Source organism: Schistocerca piceifrons, chromosome 8 (assembly GCF_021461385.2).
Source record: "Schistocerca piceifrons isolate TAMUIC-IGC-003096 chromosome 8, iqSchPice1.1, whole genome shotgun sequence".
In the NCBI taxonomy this organism is placed as follows: domain Eukaryota; kingdom Metazoa; phylum Arthropoda; class Insecta; order Orthoptera; family Acrididae; genus Schistocerca; species Schistocerca piceifrons.
In genome coordinates, this window is record NC_060145.1 from 373,166,801 (window position 1) to 373,194,382 (window position 27,582).

Below are 27,582 nucleotides of genomic sequence, written 5' to 3' on the forward strand. Positions count from 1 at the left end.
AGCAGAAAGATATATATGCTCATTAAAGTAGATAAAAAATCAGTAGTGTCATATATCAATGAGGAACTTGAAACTTTCAGCACAGGTCAGGAGAATGTAGAGGAACTCTGGCAAAGTTTAAAAGAATAGTCGACCATACACTGGATAGATGTGTATCCAGTACAACAGTTCATGATGGGAGGGGACCTCCATGCTATACAGTCACTGGAAAGAAACTTCTAAGGAAACACAGATTACCACGTAATATGTGTAAAACAAAGCGCAGGGCTATGGATAGAGAGATGCTGAACGGAACACATTAGGCTGTCAAGAGAGCAATGTGTGATGCCTTCAATGACTACCTTAGCAGAATATTGTCAAATGACATTTCACAAAATCCAAAGAAATTCTCATAATATGTAAAGGCTGTTAGTGGCACCAAAGTTAGTGCCCAGTCCCTAGTGAATGAGAAAGGAACTGACACTGACAGTATCAAAGCAAAAGCTCAAATGCTTAACTCTGTTTTCAAATGTTCCTTTACAAAGGAGGACCCAAGAGAATTGCCCAATTTAATCCTTGTACCACTGAACAGATGAATGAAATAAGTATTAGTGTGATTTGAAATTGTTACAATTGAACAAAGCTTCCAGGCCCCAATAGAATTGCTATCAGATTCTATACTGAATTTGAGGTTGAGTTAGCCCCTCTTCAAACTATAATCTATTGTAGATCCATCGAAGATAAACCATGTCCAGTTGTTGGAAAAAGTCACATATACATTCTCTCTGTCTCTTCATCTTCAGCTTGCGATGTCAGCATGTATACCTGAACTGTCGTTGTCAGTACTGGAGTGTTGGTTTGCTGTTGCTTCTGTAAGAGCAACCCTATCATTGAACTGTTCACTGCAACACACTCTCTGCCTATCTTCTTATTCATCCCAAATCCTACTCCCATTATAGAATTTTCTGCTGCTGTTGATACTCCCCCACACTAATCTGGCTAGAAACCCTTGCATTCTTTCCATTTCACTTCACTGACCCCTTCTTATATCTAGATTGAGCCTTTGCATTTCCATTTTCAGATTTTATAGTTTCTGTTCCACGTTCAGGTTTCTGACATTCCACGCCCTGACTCGTAGAACATTACCCTTTTGCTGGTTATTTAATCTTTTTTCCATGGTCACCTCTCCATTGGCAGTCCCCTCCAGGAAATCCGAATGGGGAACTATTCTGGAATCTTGCCAGTCTAGAGATCATCATGAAACTTTTTCAATTACAGACCACATGTCCTGTGTATGCACGTTATGTGACTTTAGTGTAATGGTTTTCATTGTCTTCTGCACCCTCACGCCGTTGATCATTGCTAATACTTCTACCTTGAGGGGTAGTTTCCCACTCCAAGGACAAGAGAGTGCGCTGAACCTCTGTCCGCTCCTTCCTCTTTGACATGGCCATTGGCAGAATAAGGATGACTTCTTATGCTGGAAGTCTTCGGCCACCAATGCTGATTGTTAACCAAAGTTTCAGAAGTGGCGGGTTTCGAACAGGGGACCTAGGACGATTAGATTTCTAATCAAATGTGCTACCCCTAGACCACAGATGCATACACTACACGCGATAAACGCAAGAGAAGAGCACACGTCAGTCTTCAAGAATTTAAAAAAACTAAAAAATGAAATAATAGCTAGTGTTCACTCAGTAGCAGATCCGTCCCGAGCTGATTGACGGCGGCCCTTGCAGAGCTACCAGCCACCTACCCGTTAAGAGTACCTCTTTCCAATTATTTTCTAAGCAATTTATCAAATTTTGTACTTATGTGAGAACGATTAATAAAAACGGAGGAGTACTGAAAAATAGTACATAAGTGAACTATATTGACGAACAATACTGCGTACAGGAAATTAAATGTGTCATTGTAGTAATTAAAATTACAAATCGTAATAAATTTAAAAATAAGTTAATGTAGGTAACATAAAATTATGTCTTATTATTCATGGCTGCTACTGCATATTCGACTTTCAATGCTTTATAATACGTCAGTGTTTCATTCACGTTTGAATAACAACAAAATACGTAATACAGTAAAAAGTAATGCCTATTTCCAGTGGTCTTATGACACCAAATGCTTGAGCAACGCACACAAATGCCAATCGCAAAGTATAAATTTTTTTAATACAAGGATTCACGAAAGTATAGTTTGCCAGACGAAAAAAGTATAGCCACTTACAGGCACGAAGACTGATAAGTCCTGTAATATTATAAATTAGTCACAGAAGGCTTATTCTTAAATTTCTTCTTATTTACGCAGTACATCGTACCAACTGCAACTTGTGAGCAGCAAATAAATTACATATCCACCCCACCTTTACTGCTTGCTTCCTCCACCATAGCGTCTCACACCACTCTTCATTCGGCAGAAATCAGCGAGAATCTGAAGTCTTCGAGATAATACCACATTTTCTTCAGCACCTGCTCCTGACCTTTGCAAACCTACAATGGCGGAGCGAATGAGCAGCGCAAATACCATTGTTGAACGCGAGCGAACTGTGTAGACGACAGCTACGTTAACCGAGCGCAATGTTGCCCCATTAACCATGTTTGCGACAAACGTCTGTTCCGTAATAGTCGCTTTTTTATGATGTTACTAGGACGAAATGAAACTGTAACAACAGCATGCGTGTGCAGTCACGGGCCAAGGGAAATGCTTATTGTTATAGATAGAAGACAGGAACACAAGATGCAGGAGAATTCCCGTAGTCCTGTCTATCTTTCTTGTCCTTTGTTCCGGTTAGTTTTTGCGCTTCCCCTCCACCCCTTTGGCACCCCGTTGTTCTGTGCCATCGCCTTTGACAGGGTCTTATCTCGCCACCCTTTCGGTAAGACCTTGCTCAGTTACATGTAATTTTTAATTGAGTATTTCAGCCAACTGCAGACAAATAAAAAGCATCGATTCGTCAAGAATCCTATAAAATTTTCCTCTTTCAAAACCTACTAAAATGCAGCCAAAGCACACATTGTGATTTTATTTAAATGGAAACTTCCGACAATATACTACAAGCTCTATCCCACAAAAAGCGACGCACTACGAAGGAATTACGCAGACTGGACACTAACTGATATTCATACAGGTATCGTCGGGAAATGCAAAACTGTAAACTAGGGCGGCAGATGGATGAATGTGTGACGCTGCAGCGAAATTTCATGGCGCAGCTGACGAGAATAGTAACCAGAGCAGATGTCGATATCGGAGCATAAAGGCTCAGCAGATTTCATTCCGTGAACTCAGTTGGACAGTATCTACACTACTGGCCATTAAAATTGCTACACCAAGAAGAAATGCAGATGATAAACGGGTATTCATTAGACAAATATATTATACTAGAACTGACATGTGATTACATTTTCACGCAATTTGGGTGCATAGATCCTGAGAAATCAGTACCCAGAACAATCAAATCTGGCCGTAATAACGGCTTTGATATGCCTGGGTATTGACTCAAACAGAGCTTGGATGGCGTGTAAAGGTACAGCTGCCCATGCAGATTCAACACGATACCACAGTTCATCAAGAGTAGTGGTGACTGGCGTATTGTGACGATCCAGTTGCTCGGCCACCATTGACCAGACTTTCTCAGTTGGTGAGAGATCTGGAGAGTGTGCTGGCCAGGGCAGCAGTCGAACGTTTTCTGTATCCAGAAACGCCCGTACAGGACCTGCAACATGAGGTCGTGCATTATCCTGCCGAAATGCATGGTTTTACAGGACTCGAATTAAGGGTAGAGCCAAGGGTCGTAACACATCTGCAACGTAACGTCCACTGTTCAAAGCGCCGTCTATGGGAACAAGAGGTGACCGAGACGTGTAACCAATGGCACCCCATACCATCACGCCGGGTGATACGCCAGTATAGCCATGACGAACACGCGTTTCCAATGTGCGCTCACCGCGATGTCGCCAGACACGGATGCGACCATCACGATGCTGTAAACAGAACCTTTATCCATCCGAAAAAATGACGTTTTGCCATTTGTGCACCCAGGTTCGTCGTTGAGTACACCATCGCAGGCACTCCTGTCTATGATGCAGCATCAAGGGTAACCGCAGCCATGGTCTCCGAGCTGATAGTCCATGCTGCTGCAAACGTCGTCGAACTGTTCGTGTAGATGGTTGTTGTATTGCAAACCCCCATCTGTTGACTCAGGGATCGAGACGTGGCTGCACGATCCGTTACAGCCATGCATATAAGATGCCTGTCATCTCGACTGCTAGTGATACGAGGCCGTTGGGATCCAGCACGGCGTTCCGTATTAACCTCCTGAACCCACCGATTCCATATTCTGCTAACTGTCATTGGATCTCGACCAACGCGAGCAGGAGTGTCGCGATACGATAAACCGCAATCGCGATAGGCTACAATCCGACCTTTATCAAAGTCGGGAAAGTGATGGTACGCATTTCTCCTCCTTACACGAGACATCACAACAACGTTTCACCAGGCAACGCCGGCCAACTGCTGTTTGTGTATGAGAAATCGATTGGAAACTTTCCTCATGTCAGCACGTTGTAGGTGTCGCCACCGGCGCCAACCTTGTGTGAATGTTCTGAAACGCTAATCATTTGCATATCACAGCATCTTCTTCCTGTCGGTTAAATTTCGCGTCTGTTGCACGTCATCTTCGTGGTGTAGCAATTTTAATGGCCAGTAGTGCATGTCTTGCAGACAGCCCCGTGAACAATATACGCAGATGTCAGCATTTGAGAGTGGACGTGTAATTTTACTCAAAGAAGCCGGTTGGAGGACTCGGCGAATCGCTCGACATTTGAATAGGAGCAATGCCACTATTCTATGATGGCAGGAGTGGGCGAACCATGACCTAACACAGCGTCAAGAATGAAGCAGTCGACCTAGAGAGACAACAGAGCGTGAGTCACTCAGAACCCCGAATTCGTTATTATCATCTACCCGACGTGCAATTGGTGATTCAGAACAAGGACCATTAACAAGCGGTTTATAGAAAGGGAGTTGAGCTCACTGTGCCCCTTGCGCCAGCTGCTTTTGACCTCTATATGGCGTGAAGCCAGTTTGCAGTTGTGTTGGGTACAGTTGGCCTGGAGTCTCATTGACTGGAGTGTCTTCCCTGATGCTTCCCCTTTCCAACTGAGTCCCGATGACCAGCAAAGACTTGTCTGGAGGCAGTGGTGGGTACCTACCTGACACAATACAGCCCGACAACCAGTAGTGATGGTCTGGAATGCCATTTCATTTCACAGCAGGACTACTTTGGTTGTCAGCCGAGCACTTTACAGTACAATGGTACGTTGACGATATTCTATGCTCCGTTTTGTTGCCCTTCATGACAAGCCATCCAGCTTATATTCCCGCCCACACACTGTGAAAGTTTGTACCGCTCGTCTTCATGCTTGTTAAACCCTGCCTTTGCCATCAATGTCGCCAGATCTCTCCACAACTGAGAACGTCGTGGCAGGGCCTTCCAACCGGCTCGGGATTTCGACGGTTTAATGCGCCAGTTTGACAGAATCTGGCATGATATCAGTTAGGAGGACATCGAACAATATTAATCAATCGAAGTCAAATAATCACTTGCATAAGGACCAGAGGTGGAGTAATGGGTTATTGAAGTGCTCAATTTGTCACGCTATTTCTCTTTAATAAATCATCCGATTTTTCTGAAACTGTAGTCATTTGTTTACCTGTACATTTACAATACATGGACCGTTTCCCATCACATTCCGATAATTACTTCGTAGTGCATCTTTTTTTCTTATCTTTTAATCTTCCTTATAATGTACGTCTTATTTTACAAAATGGTGGAAACATAAGGGCCTAATTTTACCGCAAATGTCACGTGACGAGGAGGACAAAAGGATAGCCATACTTCCCCTATAAAGAGCTTCATCTTCCCATTCCATAACTATAGACAGTGGACACAGGAAGGGCATCCAGGTGCAGAGTTAAAATACGATTGCAGTATCGTGGGAGGGAGCTTACCCAAGGCGAGGTAAACAGTTATGAACCGATTATAGAAATATTCCACTGCTCACTACAAGTCATTCCTGTAGAAATCACGAGGATAGAATCGGACTAGTAATAGCTCTCATAGAGATAGATGCACCACCTGTCAATGTAACGGGAAAGTCTTTCCTATGTGTAGTGAGTAAAAAATCCCACCATACAATTCACAGTGATTTGCAGGTACAGATGGAGATGTATACTCGACCGTATGCATATTCGGTTTAGTCGCATGTTTGAAGTCAATGTGAAATAACCACTCACAGGTGGCAGTTAGCATTACTAGCAGTGGAGGGTATATACAGCAGAAAGGGAACACAGAAGACATTGCAATCGTTGTCACAATGCGGAAACGGAGCGATTTATCTGACGTTCAAAAGAGCATACTTGACTTTCTGGCCAAAGGTGGAAGCATTTCCGAAACGGCAGAATTTATGTTCGCATGTCACCGTGCTTAACGTATACAGTGCATGGAAAAATGGCACTATCCAAAACCGGTAAATGTTGTGCACCACACGCCATAGATGATAGCGGCGAACGATGGATGGGGGGATGTGTACGGGCGAAAACACGTCCAACAGTTGAGCAACTGACCGTCCAGATTGAACCAAGGGGGCTAGCAACAGTGCCTCCTCAACGACCGTTCAACGAACATTGCGGCGTATGGGCCTCCATAGCAGGCGACTGATTCATGCACTCACTCCGACTGCTGTTTATTAGAGACGAACGCTGGAATCTGCACAGCAATACCGCAACTGGACATCCATTGAGCCGTGAAAGGTGGCCTTTTCAGATGATCCACGTTTTATGCTCTATCGGAAAGATGGCCGTTGGCGTGTGCGATATGAAACGTCTGAAAGCAAACACCCTGCACCAATGGTCAGCAGGATCCAGCCCAGAGAGCATTCCATGGCTAATCTTTACCATACTAGAAGGTATAGTGGATCAACACTAGTATGCCTCTATCTTTGGGGATCATGTGCACCCCTACATGTAGTTTGTTTTTCCTCGTCACAATGGCATCTACCAGTAACCTGTCACACAGCTCGCAGAGTACGTGCATGATTCGAAGAGTGCACGGGTGAGTTTACTGCACTCCCCAAGCCACCAGAGTCCCCGGATTTAAAACCAACCGAGAAGCTGTGGGCCACCTCGTTTGGGCTATTCGAACCATGGATCCTCAATCGAGAGTCGTAACACAGCTAGCCACGGCACTGAAGTCGACATGGCTCCACATCCCTGACGGTTCCATCTATCGGCTCTCTTTTGGCATGTCTCGCAGCTGTCACTGCTGCCATAGGTGGTTATTCAGGCTTCTGAAAGATTGTCACATTAATGTGACTAAACAGTGAACTACTGATCCCAAAGAAAGCAGGTGTTGACAGATGTGAAAATTACCGAACTATCAGTTTAATAAGTCACAGCTGCAAAATACTAACGCGAATTCTTTATAGACGAATGGAAAAACTGATAGAAGTCGACCTCAGGGAAGATCAGTTTGGATTCCGTAGAAATGTTGGAACACGTGAGGCAATACTGACCTTACGCCTTATCTTAGAAGAAAGATTAAGGTAAGGCAAACCTACGTTTCTAGCATTTGTAGACTTAGAGAAAGCTTTTGACAATGTTGACTGGAATACTCTCTTTCAAATTCTAAAGGTGGCAGGGGTAAAATACAGGGAGCGAAAGGCTATTTACAATTTGTACTCAACCAGATGGCAGTTATAAGAGTCGAGGGGCATGAAAGGGAAGCAGTGGTTGGGAAGGGAGTGAGACAAGGTTGTAGCCTCTCCCCGATGTTATTCAATCTATATATTGAGCAAGCAGTGAAGGAAACAAAAGAAAAATTCGGAGTAGGTATTAAAATCCATGGAGAAGAAATAAAAACTTTGAGGTTAGCCGATGACATTGTAATTCTGTTAGAGACAGCAAAGGACTTGGAAGAGCAGTTGAACGGAATGGACAGTGTCTTGTGTTGTGTCTAGACAAGACAGCCTAGACAGAATGAGAGGAAGCCGAAAGGCACGCGCTTAAACCCACGCAGGCTGGCGTGAGGTCTGAAACAGGATACGTAATGAATGCTATAAAGAAAAGTACATAGCTACTGGAATACTTAACTTTAATCCACATTTGTAGAACATCGCTCTTGATGATACATGCTTCACAATATTAATTACACAGCTCTGCAAAATAAATTTTTTTTTTCGTTGCCAGGGAAGTTTGAACGAAAATGGGATATTGTTATGATACTCATTCCGAGTATATTTGTACTTTTTCCAAATTGGCTCTGGTTTTTGAGATATAGGTTATTTGTGGAAATGAGAGTTTCATGTGGATAATATCGACTGCAGGGTCCATATATGGTGTAATGTATTTGCTACCTGTTTTTTAATTAGTGATATTGTACTATCTTTATTAAACAATTGTGCTCAGGGAGTGCATCTGTGTGGTTGAGGATTACATCATGCAAACATCACACTGTCAGCATGTGTTCAGTCCTGTTGTGCGGTGCGTGTGTTGAAGATATTGAGGGTTGTACAGATTTGAATTCGGCGGTACTCGACATTCATTTGTTGGCCGAGGTAATCCCCGCAACAGCCGATAGGTAGCGTTCAGTGTAAACAAGAAAAATGGCGATGGTCGAAAGTCACACACATGTGCAGTGCAGCTTCAAGGAGATAGAACCTTTTCATCGTGACGTAGCAAATAAGAGGTGAGTATTCATTTCACACAAAACAATTAATGATGTTTGTTGGATGTGATTGACATGCAAATACAAGAAAGCTCTGCATAATATGTAGTATTTGTGCAATTTTGTTTTAGGAAAACATGAGTTCTTCACGCCGTCTTTGCGTGAACCATCCAGATGAGTTCTGCTACATTTGTGGTGAATACGTTCTTCAAAAGAACAGGAAGACTATCACTCCTTTTGTGAAGGAAGCGTATCTGGCATATTTCGGAATTAAACTTGGAGATCAAGACAAGGCGTGGGCACCCCATAAAGTTTGTAAATGCTGTGTGGAGTGCTTACGGCAGTGGACAAAACGAAAAAGGAAAAGCTTAAACTTCGGAGTGCCTATGGTATGGCGAGAGCAGAAGAACCATACAGATGATTGCTATTTTTGCATTGTTAATGTGAAAGGTTTTAATAGGTTCAAAAAACGAAAGTGGGAATATCCCGATTTGGAGTCAGCAAGAAGACCGGTGGTGTACAGCAACGATGTTCCTGTACCAACCTTCACAACATTACCCACGCTAACATCATCAGATGACGATGTGCACGGCGAGGAATGTACAAGTAGTGGTTCGGAATACGAAGGACGTGAGACACAACCCCAGCAGTTCGACCAGAAGGAGCTCAGTGACTTGATACGAGAACTCAATCTTTCAAAGCAAGCATCAGAACTCTTAGCATCCAGGCTTAAGGAAAAGAACTGTCTTCATCCAAGTGTTAAAATAACAGCTTACCGGACGAGAGAAGAAAACCTTCTTCCATACTTCAACCAAGAAGAGGTTATAGTGTATTGCAGCAATATACCTGGACTTTTACTTGAATTGGGGCTGCCGGAATATAGACCAGAGGACTGGCGTCTCTTCATAGACAGTTCCACTAGAAGTTTAAAATGTGTTCTCCTGCACAATGGCAATCGTTACGCATCTATTCCAATTGCCCACTCAACAAAACTTTGTGAAGCATATGCTAACATCAAGATGGTTCTGCAGAAAATTCAGTATATGCAGCACCAGTGGTTGATTTGTGTTGATTTGAAAATGGTGAACTTCTTGCTTGGACAACAAAGTGGATACACAAAGCACCCATGTTTTATCTGCATGTGGGATAGTATGCCAAAGCACGAACATTGGAAGCAGAAAACATGGCCTCCAAGGGAACATATGGCTGCTGGTGAAGCAAACATCATTAATGAACCTCTGATTAGTAGGGACAAGATTGTTCTTCCACCATTACATATTAAGTTAGGACTAATGAAGCAATTCACCAAAGCTTTAGACAGAAATGGTAATTGCTTCACATACATCTGCAATACGTTTCCTGGACTCAGTAGTGAAAAACTTAAGGCAGGAATATTTGATGGTCCTCAAATTCGCAGGCTCATCAACGATACCAATTTTACAAGTGTCATGACTGTCACTGAAGCATCGGCCTGGAACAGTTTTGTCGCTGTTGTAAAATGTTTTTTGGGCAATCATAAAGCTCCCAATTACGAGGAACTGGTCAAAAACATGCTCACTAACTTTCAAAACTTAGGAGCTAACATGAGCATAAAATTGCTCTTCCTTCACAGCCACTTGGATCGATTTCCTCGTAATCTAGGTGATTTCAGTGAGGAACAAGGAGAGCGGTTCCATCAAGATATGAAAGGAATAGAGGAAAGATATAAAGGAAGATGGGACAGGCATATGATGGCAGATTATTGCTGGAATCTGCAACGTGACTGTTCTGAAGAGACCTATAAAAGGAAAGCGTGCAGGAAGCGGTTCGTCATGGACGGAAAATGATATACTTATAGAGAAACTTTTCAATTATGTTTTATACGTGGACAAATGCCTATCAGGTTTTCATAGAAGCTATTTATAAAGATTATTTTCTTTTTTCATTGTAGTTTGTAGCGCTCGAGTTCAGTATTAGCAATTTTTTCTAATTTTTTGAATAAATCACGCATTATCTCAAAAACTAGAGCCAAACTGCATAAATGGTTGCTATATTCGTCCTCAGCACCACTAACCCATCCTAAAGCCACTCAAATATCCTTGGCAAGAAAATGAGTGTTGACCAGTGTTATCAATTGAATACGGCGCCTTGCTAAGTCGTAGCAAATGTAGCTGAAGGCTATGCTAACTATCGTCTCGGCAAATGAGAGCGTAGTTGTCAGTGAACCATTCCTTGCAAAGTCGACTGTACAACTGGGGCGAGTGCCAGTACGTCTCTCTAGACCTGCCGTGTGGTGGCGCTCGGTCTGCTATCACTGACATTTAAAGGCTACCACCTAGCAAGTGTGGTGTCTGGCGGTGACACCACATCTTGAAAGGAGGGTATAAGATGAACATCAACAAAAGCAAAACGAAGATAATGGAATGTAGTCGAATTAAGTCGGGTGATGCAGAGTCAATTAGATTAGGAAATGAGACACTTAAAGTAGTAAAGGAGTTTTGCTATTTCGGGAGCAAAATAACTGATGATGGTCGAAGCAGAGAGGATATAAAATGTAGACTGGCAATGGCAAGGAAAGCGTTTCTGAAGAAGAGAAATTTGTTATCATCGAGTATAGATTTAAGTGTCAGGAAGTCGTTTCTGAAAGTATTTGTATGGAGTGTAGCCATGTATGGAAGTGAAACATGGACGATAAATAGTTTGGACAGGAAGAGAACAGAAGCTTTCGAAATGTGGTGCTACAGAAGAATGCTGAAGATTAGATGGGTAGATCACGTAACTAATGAGGAGGTATTGAACAGAATAGGGGAGAAGAGGAGTTTGTGGCACAACTTGACAAGAAGAAGGGACCGGTTGGTAGGGCATGTTCTGAGGCATCAAGGGATCACAAATTTAGCATTGGAGGGCAGCGTGGAGGGTAAAAATCGTATAGGGAGACCGAGAGATGAATACATTAAGCAGATTCAGAAGGATGTAGGTTGCAGCAAGTACTGGGAGATGAAGAAGCTTGCACAGGATAGAGTAGCATGGAGAGCTGCATCAAACCAGTCTCAGGACTGAAGACCACAACAACAACAAACAATGTACAAGCCATTGTACACGCATAAATCAAAAGCTGAATGTCTTAGTGTGAATTAGGTACTTAACGTTGGAAGTTTAACAGTTATTAATCGGTCAAAATGTAACAATGTTATTCATTAATCATTTTTAGAGCCACTAAGGTAATGTTTCTACAATGAACGGAAAAGCCCGAAACTGGTAATGATTATCGCATACTGCCAGTGAAACAGACATTAAAAATAGAAGAATAATAAAAAAGCCGACATAGTGCTCACGAAACCGTACTGGATAAATCCAGACGACCTGTATTCGAAGGAGACAGTGCTACGTTATGCCGCCGACAACTCCGCATCCGGAGTATATTCTGTAGATATAACTGAATCTGTAACGCGACTTTTAAGTCAGCACGGAAAAAGATGACGTCCAGGCGAGGACGACGGTACTACAGACGTAGAACAGGCTCTCAATGGGCGTGGATGGGGACGGGAACTGGACGCAGTCAGCATGAGAGTTTGCAGAAATACTGAAAACCCCTCTCTTCTTCTTCTTCTTTCGTTTTGACCATCTTAGGACCACGTTAATTCGTTTCAGCTTCTTTTCTTCTAATCTCTCTTTTTTCCTAATATTCTTTCATTCTCATACTTTGCAACCTTCTTCGTTCTTATGTCCAAGATGATTTTCTTCTGGGTCTCATTCTTCCCTCTAAAGCTTTGAAGGCCTGAATCTCGGATTTAAAAATCGCCCTGTTGTATATATCTGATTCCTGTATTCTCATTTCTTCCATATTTGTTTGAATCTCTGGGATCCATCGTAATTTGGTTTTCTTGTTCATCAGAAATTGTGTGATTCGCAATGTCCATTCTGAGGATGTGTCTGAAAAACATGCTCCTTCTTTTCCTGATGAATTCAGAAATTTTTTCTATCTCGGTATACAGTTCCTGGTTTCCACATTGACCATCTTCTGTTCTTCGAGGTCGTAATATTCTCCTGAGAATCTGTCGTTCTTCAAGCCTCTTGATCCCTTCGGTTCTTGCTGAGTATTTCTGCTGCATATAGAGCTTCAGGGCGGATCACTGTTTGGTAATGTTTCAATTTTTCATTTATCTAAATATTCTTCTTATTGTGGGTGTTGATAGTTTATATGCTAAGTTCATTTTGTTTATTCGTGCTCCCATTGCTTCTTTTTCGGTCATTCCAATGTCTATCCATTCTCCAAGGTGTTTGAATCCCACCACTTTCTGAATTTTCCCTCCATCTATTGTCATCCATCTAGGAGCTGCCGTGATGTTTGTCATATATTGTGTCTTCTTGATAGACAGTCGTATTCCACCCAGTCCTTTCATTCCTTGTCGCCACTCTCTGATCACCTGATCAAGGACACAGTTAAAGAGCAAAGGGGAGCGTCTCCCCGTCTCACCCCGGTTTTAATCTTAAAGGCCTCCGACAGTTTTCCTCTGAACTTGACCTTGGATGTTGTGTTGGTTAGGTTCTGCTTAACCAGTTCACTGGATTCTCTATCCAAGGTTGTCTCCCCTAAAATTTGGAACAGTCTGTGTCTGTCTACGAAATCACAGGCTTTCTTGAAGTCTGTGAATGTAAGCAGGAACTTTTTGCTCCTCTGCTTTTGATAAGCGATTATCAGTTTAGATGCAGGATCTGTTCTGCGCATGATCTCTCCTTTCTGAAGCCTCCTTGGTACTCAACAGTCTGTGGATTTAGTTGTTGTTCTACTCTACTTAGCAATGCACAGATATTAAAGAAATTCCCCTGTAGTTCCCAGATTCCATCTTATCGCCTTTCTTGTGTATAGGATGTATTAGATCCGACGTCCAAGCTCCTGGAAGCTGCTCTTCTTCCCAGATTTTTGGTATAATTTGTTTTAATTCTACGATCACATTCTCGTTCGCATACTTTACGAATTCTGCGGATTGGGGACACTGCAAGAAAGAAGTAAGTCATGAATACTCTATCTGGCCCCTCTCACACTGGCGACTTCATTGAGGCCATTTCAGTTTAATCGCTGCTATGTGCGACTATCGAGTGTTGAGCCACGCGGTTGAAACGCCGGGCACACAACTGACTGTGAGCCGCGTGGCAAATCTCTGTAACAAGAGCTGTCTGTGCAAGCCAGTTATGAAATTTTTCTGTCTATTTTTTATCGAAAAGAAAATACAGACGTGAACAAAATTATTACATGTCTTTCACACATATCTTCTCAAGCATTACGTTTTTCGATCTTATTGCTGTAATCCTAATTTCCTTAACCCAAACAACAGGATGACGTTCTACTTCAATGACGAAAAGCTCCACGTCAAGAGTGAGAAAAGCACAGAATTCTTTAAAACGACGCAGCAAGTGCGCGTGATTTATCAATAACAAAGCGCTAATAAACGACAAAGTGCACAACCACCCGAGGCAACAATTTACCCCCGCCCTCTATAAGCGCGGGAAACGGCCTTGCCGCAGTGGATACACCGGTTCCCATCAGATCACCGAGGTTAAGCGCTGTCGGGCGTGGCCGGCACTTGGATGGGTGACCATCTGGGCCGCCATGTGCTGTTGCCATTTTTCGGGGTGCAATCAGCCTCGTAATGCCAATTGAGGAGCTACTCGACCGGATAGTAGCGGCTCCGGTTGAAGAAAACCATCGTAAAGACCGGGAGAGCGGTGTGCTGACCACGCGCTCCTCCTACCCGCATCCTCAATGAGCATGACACGGCGGTCGGATGGTCCCGATGGGCCACTTGTGGCCTGATGACGGAGTGCTTTTTCTGCAACCGCACTACTGGATTGCCATGTGTGAAGAGTCAAACTCGGCTGAATCGTCGCAACCAGTTGTGCGGACCGGCGAATACACAGCGGATTGCGCGGTAAAATCGATCTAACCGGGAACTGCGTTAAAATGAAGACAGCTACTCTCTCGCACGGCCCATTTGTCCGACTAAATCGCGAGTGTATAAGTTATCTAAAGTTCCGAGAGCATACGTTCCAGGACGACTCAAGAAACACGCTACTAGCTTTCACAAACATCGTTTGTAATCATCGTAGCGGCGAAAGCCTATATGGTAGCTCGGATAAATAATAAGTACTGAATCGAATCTGTGAGGAAAGAAAACTATGGCACAACCATAACGTCTGCAGAAATTTCTCCAAAAGGAGGCAAGATTCCAGAAGTTCCATTTCTGAAAAGAACTGATTAATTAAGTTGGAGAACGCGTCGTGCCCTAAGATTTAAATTTGACAGGAAGTACACGAAGTTTATTGTTTATTAAACGTTTGGTAGTTAAGCAGTAAACATAAAAGAAAAACAGGCTACTGCTATATCTGTAATATAAGTATGTTTCGTTAGTATATCTAAACTACATCTTTTTATAGTATTAATATGAATGTGTATGCAGGAAGCCTTCGAAAACAGCCTGTCAAATCATTCAGTAGAACCATCTCTTCACAGCTTTGAACTCAATCAAAATGATTTTCAACTCCGTTGTTTGCCACGTTATTGCATATACATGGCAAGTGGATTGTAGAACTTATAACCATACGCCTGGATGCCGTGCAGTGTTTCACCCCATATGGTGTAAAAACAATATAATTTAAGAAGATACAAACACCTTTTAAACCTCGATATTTCATCACTTTTTCCTCTTGGCGAAACCAGAAATTTGTCGACATTCCGTATTTGGGCCCTTAGATGAAATACAGGGGAATACACCTACAGTATAGCTTGAACATGTTTTTCACACTCTGCTTGGTCTGCTGTGCCAAACTAAATGAAGTCTTCGCAAGCCTTGGTGGGTCACATGCAGATTAAAATGTGCATAAGTGAAGGAGCTGTTTTTGTGAGAATTTGGGGATGTGGTCATGCAGATAAAATGGAGACACTTTCATACTGTGCTTGGTGTTAGAACTGCTCGTTTCTGTAATTCGTAACAGGCTGTACAAGGACCAATCAAATTCTCGAATCTGTTAACAAAAATTGGTACCATTTGGAATCCTATGTGACCTATTCAAGGCGTCTGATTTTGTCAACCATGAAATTCTGCTAAATAACGCAGACTATTGTGGATTAAATGGAATAATGGGGACATGGATTCAATCCTACCTTACAGATAGGAAACTGACAGTAATGGAATCCCAACTTTATCCAAGTGGGGCACAGTCAACACTGGAGTGCCTCAAGGCTCGGTATTGGGACCCTTACTGTTTCTTATATTTACAAATGACCTCCCACACTGCACCACGTCATGGAGTAAGTTCGCCCTATTCACTGGTGATACTTCTCTTCTAGTCATAAAGCAACAGGAAACAACCAGGAAACAACTGCGAACAATGCATTTGACGACATCCGAAATGCTTTAACTGTAATGGACTCTCTCCAAACATAAAAAAACTCGTTATGTTTCATGTGGTATGTGAAGAACCAGGGCATTTAAATATAGAATATAACGGATAACAAATACAGCAAGTGGACTCTCCCCGCCATTTTCTAGGACGACGTGACTGTCAAGTGACTTACGTTAGTGGAGGTAGCCCAAGTGCACTTTCTTTCCCGCCATTTTCTTAGGTTAGTAGAGGTATGCTGCATTGTCCTGATGGAATTTGAACTTCCCACCACTTTCTGGGAGAGGGGGTAAGGTTAATGGAGGTATCCCAATTGACCTATCTTCCTGCCAAAATTCAAATTTCCCATCAAAACCCGCCATCTTGGATGATATCATGGCCACAATCTTGGATGACGTCATCGCCGCCATCTCGGATAATGGTATTTTGTGCCAGAATCACCCTTGTCCCAATACTCCTGGGGCACATGGATGGTGTAGTAGTTCTATGTGACCCAACCTGTAGTTACAGATATGCTTGCTTAGGGTGATGTTGCATGGGTGTACAATTTAGGCACAACATGTAATACGAGCGTAATTCCGTATACGGGGCACCACCGATCTGTAGCCTCTGCTACCTTTTGTAGGCATAATATTTACGTGTTTCTTTCTTGGAGGAGGAAGGGGGGAGATCGTAAGTCTGTTGCAGCTCCCCTATCGATCTGTGTGAAGTTGTTTATGAATGGCAACTATAGCATATTTTCCCATACTGTATTCGGAGCTCTAGAGAGATCTCTTTCTCGTCAAACAACAAATACCTGACCATTTAACTAGTTTTACGATAGATCATTATATGTGCAAGTACTGGTATGCTACAATCTTGGTTAAATGTGTTACTCTAATGTTTTCATTGAATGAGGCAGCAGAAGTTTCTGTGTTTCTTATTAGACTCTTGAACTCGTCTACAGTATCTACCAGCCTCGAAATATCCTCACACGAACAGTTTGGCGATCTGGTTATTGCTCCCATTAGACACGCTATTTCCCTAGACGACGACTAAAGTAAAATTTCTCAGTAGATTCAATACCATAGGCAAACTGGTCCCAATGACGTTACTATACTTGGGGAACTTAACATTGATGCATGCTCCAGCAGCATTGTTAACATGAAACTTGTAGATGATAAACTTCATACAATCTTAGAAATATAGTTGCCATGGATACCAGAGTCTCAGATTCTTGTTCTACCATGATAGACTATGCAATAATTAACTAAACTTCTGAATATACTGCTAAGTTTCGTACCATAGATTTACATTACTCAGACCACCTTGCACAACAGATAGAATATAGAAAAACAGCTCCTAAAATAATACCACAAACGCTTCAAAAGAAACGAGTTATGAGCAATAGTAATATAAACTCTCTGAAAATAAAACTAACTGAGGAGAAGTGGGATCGAATCTACCATATGGAACGATCAAATAACACATGGGATGAGTCTTATGACATCCTACTGGGACATTTTGATTCCGTTGTCCCATTACAGAAAAGCAGACAGGGCCAATACACAGAGTGGAAGGAATAACAAACTCAGACTCACCCATCTTTATTAAACTCAGGCAAAATATTCATGACCTGAATGTCCTGTACAAATCAACAAGACTGTACATTTTCAAACAAAAATATAATACTGTTAATAAAACCCTTAAAGCAAACTTTCAAACCTTAGAAAAGAAGTCCACAGTAATGAAATATCTCAAACTACAAATGTAAGAAAGACGTCATGGCAAATGATCAATAAGTAACGAAAAACCTCCACAACTAGGGACAATAAACCCTTATGCACTATACAGAATGGTAATATTATAAAGGCACCCAAACCATTATGTAACCTCCTTCATAAACATTTCATAACACTAACAGGAAATCCAACACTGTACAGGATGGAAGTATGGGCAGGCGGTGGGCGTTACGGAATGATTAGGATTATTTTTAGAGAAAGGCCATTTATGGCGAAAGTATGTTGAAAGGGATTACATAGGCCTAGGGGGGTGAGGGTGAGCCAGAGCTTAGAGTTTGGTGAATCATTGTTCGCGAAGCTACCGAAAGTTCTTGTCTGCCTAAACTAAGTCCACAGTGCCGCAGCACCGGGAGAAGAGGAAGATGTTCAATACTACAGGGCGCTCATCCGGCCCGCGGGTGAGCAAGAATACAAGAGAGCGGGCCCGACGATGGGCGGCCGGGTATATTCGACGCACCACGCGGCTTCCTCCGCCCTGATTGGTCAGGACCGAGCAAACCGTGCGGGCGGCATGGAACTTTCCAGAGCGTTGCCTGCTAAGCGACGTCTGAGGCGGCGTTACTTCGTAAGCACATGAAAGAGGCGCGTGATCAAGGCGCCCTTCCTCGGTGCTCACTTCCTGTTACTAGACCGTGGGACGAAAGAATTTACAGGCAGCTAACACTGCCGGCTGTGGCTTGGCCATAATGGAAAACTGAAGTTACGATTTGAAAGTTCATATAATAAAGTAAAATCTCCTACTGTCTGGCTCATCCTTTACAACACATTTTAGAAATGTGCTGAGAGATACTGAAGGACACTCCTCAAGCAGTGAGTTTTGAATCTAATGAGGTTAAAGAAAATGATATGAGAAAGATAATACTCACATTAAAGAACAAGTACCAAGCTGGATGGGATGATATGTCAAGTATAGTAGTTAAAAATGCATGAAAGAAATAGTTAAACCACTAATGCCCCTCATAAACTGTAGTTTAGAGAAAGCACTTATCCTAGCAGTTTAAAGATAAGCATTGTTAAACCAGTGCATAAGAAGGGGAGTACAAAAGAGGTTTCAAACTACTGCCCAATATTACTGATCTCTACCTTTCCTAAGGTTTTTGAACTGGTTATTCTTTCTCAGATCACTGATTATTTTACAAATAAGAAACTGATAACAGAAACACAGCATGGCTTTAGGAAAGATCAGTGCACAACTACTGCAATTCCTGGATTTCTCTATAAAGTGTGCACTCTCCTAGACCAAGGTATGAAGACACCTGGCATATTCTTAGATCTTCCCAAAGCCTTTGACTCAGTCAGCCATGGGTTGCTCATTACAACATCAAAAACTCATCTATGCAATTACTGGCCACATACTTGATAAATCACAATCAATGGACTAAAATTTCATGTAAAATAGATAACGAGGTAATAAATTTCCAATCGTCTAGAGGTAAAGTAATCCATGGGGTACCACAGGGATCGATCCTTGGTCCCTTTCTCTTCTTGTTTTATGTCAATGTCATGGCACAACCCTTCAACTCTTATCTAGTAACCTATGCTAATGATACCTCCCTCTTATTTTATGAAAAAGACTTCGAGACATTACATTCAGTTGCAACTAAGGGTGTGACGAAAGTAACGGCATATAATCTACATCAGGGTCTAAACACCAACATCAGTAAATCCTAGCTACTAACATTTAAAGCAACTAGCTCTCATGAGGCTCAAATAAACAATATTTGTGGTATTACATCAGCAGAAACAGATAACATTAAATTTCTTGGTGTCCATCTGGACAAAAATCACCATTGGGTAAACAACATTACCTCTGTGTGTGAGAAAGTCAGCAGTAGCTTGTATCTTATGAGTCAGTTGGCAAAAATAGTGCCAATCCAAACACAAAAATTGTTTACCATGGGACAATTTATCTATTTCTTAATTATGGTATAGAACTGTGGGGTTGTGTGGCAGACTTGCATCTAAACAGGATATTAACGTTACAGAAAAGTGCTATTACGTTAATGAATGGACTAAAGTTTAAAGACTATTGTTGTGAAATATTTGTCCGACATAAATATCTAACAGTGTATTCTTTGTATCTGTATAAAATTATTATATATTTTCTGAATGGTAAAAACAAACTAAATAAGTGCAGTGATACACGTGATTATGATACTAGAAGTAAAGGGAACTGCTTCAGGCAGAGGACAAAATTAAACATAGTTGACAATAGTCCTTATATTAATGGTCAGATGTGGTTCAACAAACTGCCACAAGCTTTGAAAACTTGTAAACCAAAGCAGTACCAAAGAAAGTTTAAAGCCTTCTTAGTAAATAAATGTTGCTATTCATCCAGTGAATTCTAATCTGCTTGCCCTCTCTTGTAACACGTAATATAATTAGAATACTAAGACAAATGCATGTACCATTACTGCACGTAAGTGCTATATGTAGTAATCTACTCAATCTATGTATGACGTTTGCGAAACTCATCTGCTTGATGGCCTACACACAGAAAATGTAAATATATAAATAAACGTACGCGAATACACCCAGTATGCTCTGAAGTTGCTGCCAACTTAACTGAATCGGAACGCTATTGCGGGAATAACTAACCGCGGAATAAAATAGTGCCGCACAACCTGCGCTCCAATTTAACCGATACTAAGTCTATTCCTCCGTTAGCTGACCCTGGATTTAACCCAGATTGTACAACTCGTCCTATATGTTTTACCTGGTTGGTTTTCCTCATCCCTTCTTTGGAGTGAAGACAACGGAGAATACCAACAAAAGCTCTTCCCACGCACCATAAGAGAATGGTCTGGTAATAGAGTAAAACAGGACTTACGCAGTCTGTACGTCGTCTATATCAGAGCCTCACTATGTACAGAGATTTCCGGAGTACGTAAGCAGATGTAAAATGAATATGTCTCAGATCCTGAAAGACCTTTACCTATAGAGCAGCAGTGAGTGTATCCAGAGTGGTGATGTTCACATCAAAAGAACACAGAAGAAAGTTTGTTTGCGTACCGTTGTCGACAAGTTGTAGAGTCGCACCCTGCAACAGTCAGCGGCCTGAAACACTACCCACAAGTTGAGTGTCGTGTGGCACCACGCAAACAGAATGGACACCCCACCTACCAGTCAATTTAATTCATCAATCGCCTGACGCTTCGGAGACTTACGTGCGGCCATTGTACGCTAATGGCTCCTCTAGCTCGCATAATTAGTTGGCCGGCAAGTCTTTCAATGGTAATTGGAACTCTGCGGACAATGAAAGCATCGCAAATCACACCATGTACGTCCCGAAGCGTTCCGAAACGAAAATTTGGTTCCTGGGCTAGACCTTCGTTAGGGGGCGGGAGAGCAATTCCTTAAGATACATCACGTTATGTGCGCGAATTGTCCTGCATGTGGAAGTAACACTAGGCAATTAAATAAGTGAGCTTAGAACCTTTACAAGCTTAAATACACAGTATTAATATTGCACAATAATATTTATTTAATAGTTCGTTATAAACCGGCTTTGGCTTCTTAGGCCATCGTCAGATAACTTGATACTAAACAGATAGTTCGCACAACTTCAGTGAGAGTTCATAGCTGTACAAAGATTGTTGCACAAAGATATGTGACATTTAATGACTATACCGGTACAAAACACTAGCATAATGTAATACTGAAATAGACTCTGAACAAATAAATGTTATATTACTGTATTTTAAAGTATTAAAACTGTGTGAATGTAAAAGCCGAATATTTTGTACAAATGAGTAATCGTACAGCCTATGTCAGGCTATGTCATGTGGACAAACCAATGAATTTAATGAACAGGCCTTAAAACTGGAGGGGGGGGGGGGGGGAGGAAGAAGTAAGAAGTCTATTGAATGTTGATGTGGAACAGTTATAACAAGCTTATTATATAATGTTCAGAGAAATAATAGCTGACTGCTCCTACTTTAGTAAGGGTGACCAATGGAACTGTGTTTGGTCATTAAGGACCAGGTCAGGATTGCTTGCGTGGTGTTTATTAACAGCTAGAATTTTGCGAAGCTTTAGTTTTGTGCCTTTAGTTCTTCTATGGAGAACATCACATTTCATAAGATATGAATGACTTTCATTCAGAGCATGGTCACCAGAAACAGAATTTTTCTTTGTCAGTCTCCAACTTCTTTCATGCTCAGTCAGTCTAGTTGTTATAGTCCTTTCTGACTGGCGTACATATAATTTGTCACATAGATCGCAGGAAACCCTATAACTTCCACTCCGTTCTAAGAGTGGAATCTTATCTTCACCGTTGAACAGACGGTTGGGAACAGTATTTCTAGTGTCAAAAGCTGGAATATATTTGCTGGATTTTAGTTTCCTGGCAACGACCTGTTAATTCCTACCAACATACAGTACTGGGGCCCATTTATTATCAATGTGATTTTGTGCTTTTTGAGGAGAGTAAAGGACTGCTGTTATCCCCTGCCTCTTCTTTCTACTGAGTGTGTTGTCAGTTTGGGTAGGACTATAACCATTGCAGTATGGTATGTCTTTAGTTATTTTCAAAATCTGTTTGATTTGGGGTATAAATAGTAGGCAGTGCACCATGGAAAGGTAGCCTGCATGTGTTATCGGGTGCATGGAACTGGGTGGTATTACTGTGTCTGCTGAAGTTATTTTCCTGTACATAGCAAATAAATACTGTTGGTTACTGATGTCAATGATGAGGTCTAAAAAGTTGATAGAGTCTCCTTCCAACTCCCTTGTAAACTTAATTTTACTGTCATGTGAATTCAAATACTTAAAAAATTGATTTAATTGTCTGTTGGTACCTGCACACACACACACACACACACACACACACACACACAGCACATCATCCACATACCTCGTCCAATATTCTATTTTAAAACTTAGCGGCTCTTTATCTAAAAATATTTTCTCAAAATTATCCATAAACGTTTCAGCAAGTAAGGGGGTCATTGGGAACACCACTGCTATCCCATCTGACTGATTGTACAGAGCCTGTTCAAATTGACAGTAATTTTGCTTTAAGCATGTCTCAATTGCCAATCTTAGATCTTCTGTAACCACTGGATTTCTTCTGGTTTTATGTAACAATTATGTTAAAATTTCCATTGAGTATCCAACAGGAATAACGGAAAGCGGGGTGTTAACATCAAATGAGACTAGCTTTGAACTAAGTGGAATGGGTACATCTTTTAGTTTCTTCACTAATGCAAGGGAATTATCAAAAGAACCTTTTTCCTTGTTACAAAAACGAATACGCTGTTTCTGTAAGATAATTTGTTCCTGAATCGTCTTCTTCTTTTTTTTCCTTTCTTCTTCATTTGCCTATTACCTGCCTCTACTTCCTGCGGTTAGTTACTATTTGATCTCTTCACTTCTTACGTCTTCTTATTTGATCTACAACACTATTTCCGCTATGGGTTGATAATTGATTAATGTTTCGAAGATTCTATTTTCATTCATTGTTGAGACACAATCTGTCCACTTATTTCTGTACTACTTGATCTACTCATCTGCGATTTTAAGTCCCAGTTATTGTCCGATTGTTGTGTTCCTTAACATATCATGTAGTCTACAGTCAATCGATCTTCTAGAAAACCTCATTTCCGCTGCCAATATTCTTCGTCCAGTTCCAGCTGTTGTTGTCTAACTCTCATTCTCATTAAGTATAGATGATATTGCCAGTATTTTGTAGAATTATATTAGCGTTTCTTTCGTCATATTTCTATTCACTGTTCTGTACGTGGTCAAATTAATACAAGGTGCGTCTGAAAAGTTCGGTGAATGGTATCAGAAAATAAAGAAACAAGAGCCAGGAACAAAATACTTTGAAGTAATCAATATTTGCTGCAACACAGAGAGCGAAACGAAATCTGCAGGTGTCGAATCCTGCAGAATAAGGAGGGAGCTGAAGAAGTCACCTTGGACAGAATGAGGAAGTTGAGCACGAGGATCGCAGTAGGCAGATGAGCATTCTCGTGGGGAAAATTTGAGTACCACTCGGTTACGGTTATAGATGAACCCGCTGGATGCGTTGCAGCAGACATGTCGAACCTCCTTCGTAATCATTCGCGTTGAAAGTTTGATATCTGGTAGAAATTCGTGATAAATCAAGCCCTTGCTGTCCACAAAGTCGATCAACAATGTTTTTATTTTGTGTTTTCTCAGCCGACGTTTTTGGGATGCTGGGAAGACGATGAACACAATACCATTGACTGTAGCTTGGTCTCCAGACCGTGTTGGTACGACCGGGTCTTATCTTCTGCATGATGCTTTCCAAAAACTGCAGATTCCGGTCAGACATGACGATGAAATCTGTAGTCTTTTCGATCCGAGATTGCTTCTGTTCATCTGTCAGCATGTGCAGTATAAACCGGGCAAAAATCTTCCGTTATTTCAAATACCAGTGTTGTAAAGTGCTTACATTGGCTTTGCTTACCTTCAGCTCATCTGCTCTCATTCTGAAAGACAGCCGCTGATCATCCGGAGACACCCGTCGCACTTGTTCGATGTTTTCTGGGATTCTACTTATTGACGGTCGACCCAAACGCGCCTCATCTATGACACCTTCCTTTCTGTTGCTAAACCATTCAATGACGAATTTTTTCTGCATTAACACCGTATGCTAGTGCAAAATTCGACGAGCCTCCATCGCCGTTTTCCGTAATTTGAAGCAATACATCGTCTCAGCGCGTCACCTCCTTTTTGCAACGACAGTTCTCCCACTGGCTCCGTTGACTTGGTCACAGCGTTACCACTGCTTCACTTTAGCGATTTGCACGACAGGAGGCGCCTGTTAACATGTCGCGCAATGTGTTTGCGCTGGCGTCTCGTTCTAAACAGCGCGGTTTCTAACGTCATTCACCAAACTTTTCAAACGCACCTTGTATAAGTGAATTTCTTTGTCAGTATGTCTTTTCCGTTTGTGAAAGAGATGATATCTCCCAGGAATTGGAATTCATTCACTCTCTCTATTTTTTGGTAATTTATTACAATCTTGCTTGGGAGCGGGTCTTGCGCTTTAAAAGACGTGATCTCTGTTATTTTGGGTATGGAATTGAGTTATAGCTCTTAATTTGTAAATGTCCTTGTGAATGACATCCTCGCTGTCAGCTATAAGAAGTTGGTCAGCAACGAAGAATGTTGTCATTAGATAATTTGTTACCAGAAGTTATTGTTTAAAACTCTGTTTCATTTATACATCGTCTCATCATATCGTCAGCACAGATGTTACAAGAGCGTCAGATACATGCCGCAGTCCTAAAATGGGTGTTACATTGATATTCTCTTTTCCAGAAATGGCCATTCTCGTGTTGTGGTACAATTTTTAGATCAATCTTAGCAAGCGGTATGATAAGCCTGCCCGGCTAGCCGCACGGTCTAACGTGCTGCTTTCCGAGCAGAAAGGCGTGCCGGTCCTCGGCACGAATCCGCCCGGCAGGTTAGTGTTGGGGTCTGGTGAGTCGGCCTGTCTGTGGACGGTTTTTAAGGCGATTTTCCATCTACCTCGGCGAACGTGGGCTGGTTTCCTTTATTCCGCCTCAGTTACATTGTGTCGGCGATTGCTGCACAAACCAAACACCACTTCCACGTACGCGTTCACCATAATTACTCTACGACGCAAATATTTGGGGTTACACTCGTCTGGTATGAGACGTTCCCGTGACCGGGGGAGGGAGGGGGGGGGGGGGGTCCAATGGTGGCCAAACCGCACTATAACCCTGGGTTCGGTGTGGGGCGGTGGTGGGGTAAGTGGACTGCTGTGGCCTATTGTGGGGTTATGCAACATTGAGGGCTACTGTGGGATGAAGTCTCTCCATCGTTTCTGGGTCCCTGGTTTAATACATACAAGTAGTATGATATACCTCTCTTTTCTAGTATTTCGCATAACGTTCTTCTGGCTGTATTGTCAATAGCTGTCACGTAGTTCTACATGCTTTTGAATTATTTGTCGACGAGAAAAGTGGTCTCATGATAGGACCTACCAATCCCAAACCCAGTTAGTCTCTCTAACAAAATGTTTTCTAAAATCACTGGTTTTGTGTTACTATCTACGAAAATACAAGGCAGCTATGATTAAACTTACGCTACTTTGTAGGGCCCCATAACAAACGAGTGATGGTAGGACAATGAAACTTTGTGAAAACATTTATAAATACATGCGGAAGAGAAATAACGAATAAACCAGTGAAAGAAACACATTTCAATTTCCACGCGAGAGAGTGCCATTCGTTAATTGCGAATCATGTTCATGTTCCAGGTTACAAACATTGCTCATTGTGACGACCACCCGCAATTACGAAAGCGTGAAAGTGATATCATTTCACACTTGCATCCAGCTTTCCCAGCCATGGCAACAGTAGCGAATTGCCCGTCGGCCTCTCCCAGGAACAGTCCCCAAATACCGGCCGTTGTGACCGAGCGGTTCAGGCGCTTCAGTCCGGAACCGCGCTGCTGCTACGGTCGCAGGTTCGAATCCTGCCTCGGGCATGGGTGTGTGATGTCCTTAGGTTGGTTAGGTTTAAGTAGTTCTAAGTCTAGGGGACTGATGAACTCAGATGTTAAGTGCCATAGTGGTTAGAGCCATTTGAACCATTTTTTGAGTCCGCAAATCGCCAGTTAATTCGAGCTCCCGAATCACGAGCTTCAACTCGTGCAGAAAGAGAACTTCTCCGTATGCGGCGATACTGGCGAAAAGCAACAGAAGGGCTGCTTTTGTTGTGATAAAACAGCTTTACGTCTCCGTATGCGGCGATACTGGCGAAAAGCAACAGAAGGGCTGCTTTTGTTTTGATAAAACAGCTTTACGAGTAAAGTCATGCTCATTTTGTTCAGACCCTTGTTGACTGTGTGCAACTGTAATCATACTGATGATTGCGTTTCAACCCTACGTTGCTATTCCAGTAGCACCGGTACCTAACGGGAAATCGTGACCCTACCACTTATAACAATGAAAATCATGTAGCACACAGTCCTATGGGTACCCTTATGATAAATAGTTTTCCGTCTACAACGGCCCGAGTAGCGAAAGAATAATTACACAGGATGTTCGGAAATTCCCTTTACAAACTCCTATGACTTGTAGAGGGGAGTGAGTACATAATATTTTGAATAAGAACACATGTCTGGAAACGTACCGTTCAGACGCTTAACCATTTACTTCTGCTTGAGGAATTGAATTAGGCGTGAAATAGACAATTATTAGGCAATAATACGAAATGAAACATAACAGAACATTCTTACTTCACTTAAACGCATTTGTTCAAAATGGTTCAAATGGCCCTGAGCACTATGGGACAACTGCTGTGGTCATCAGTCCCCTAGAACTTAGAACTACTTAAACCTAACTAACCTAAGGACGTCACACACACCCATGCCTGCGGCAGGATTCGAACCTGCGACCGCAGCAGTCGCACGGTTCCGGACTGCGCGCCTAGAACCGCGAGACCACCGCGGCCGGCAAACGCATTTGTTTGTATTAACCTTTAAACATAATGTGTTCATCTGATTCCAAAACAAAAAAGAACCAAGCGTTCTTTACGTGCAGAATAGTACTGATGCATTACAATAGCGGCTCGATGGGGCGAAAGCCGGCGTTAATACAGACATTCTACCTACGACGCATGTTCTGGCACACACTGATACCTTCCAGTCTCCTCTATATCTCTTTTGCTAAGCAACCTTCCCTTCTACAATAACCTATGAAACCTTCCCTTAGGATTT

The 27,582-nt window shown here is 42.1% G+C and overlaps 1 protein-coding gene and 1 pseudogene across 1 annotated transcript in view; one reads left to right on the forward strand and one right to left on the reverse strand.

Moving 5' to 3' along the window:
- Positions 1-20,957, reverse strand: part of LOC124711917 (fatty acid synthase-like) — a 436,120-nt gene extending 415,163 nt beyond the window's left edge. The window contains exon 1 of the mRNA XM_047242172.1: positions 20,875-20,957. The gene's annotated coding sequence lies outside the window, so the exon portion shown is untranslated. The remainder of the gene's footprint in view (positions 1-20,874) is intronic.
- LOC124712876 lies at positions 14,188-14,305 on the forward strand (annotated as a pseudogene).
- Positions 20,958-27,582: the final 6,625 nt, after the last annotated feature.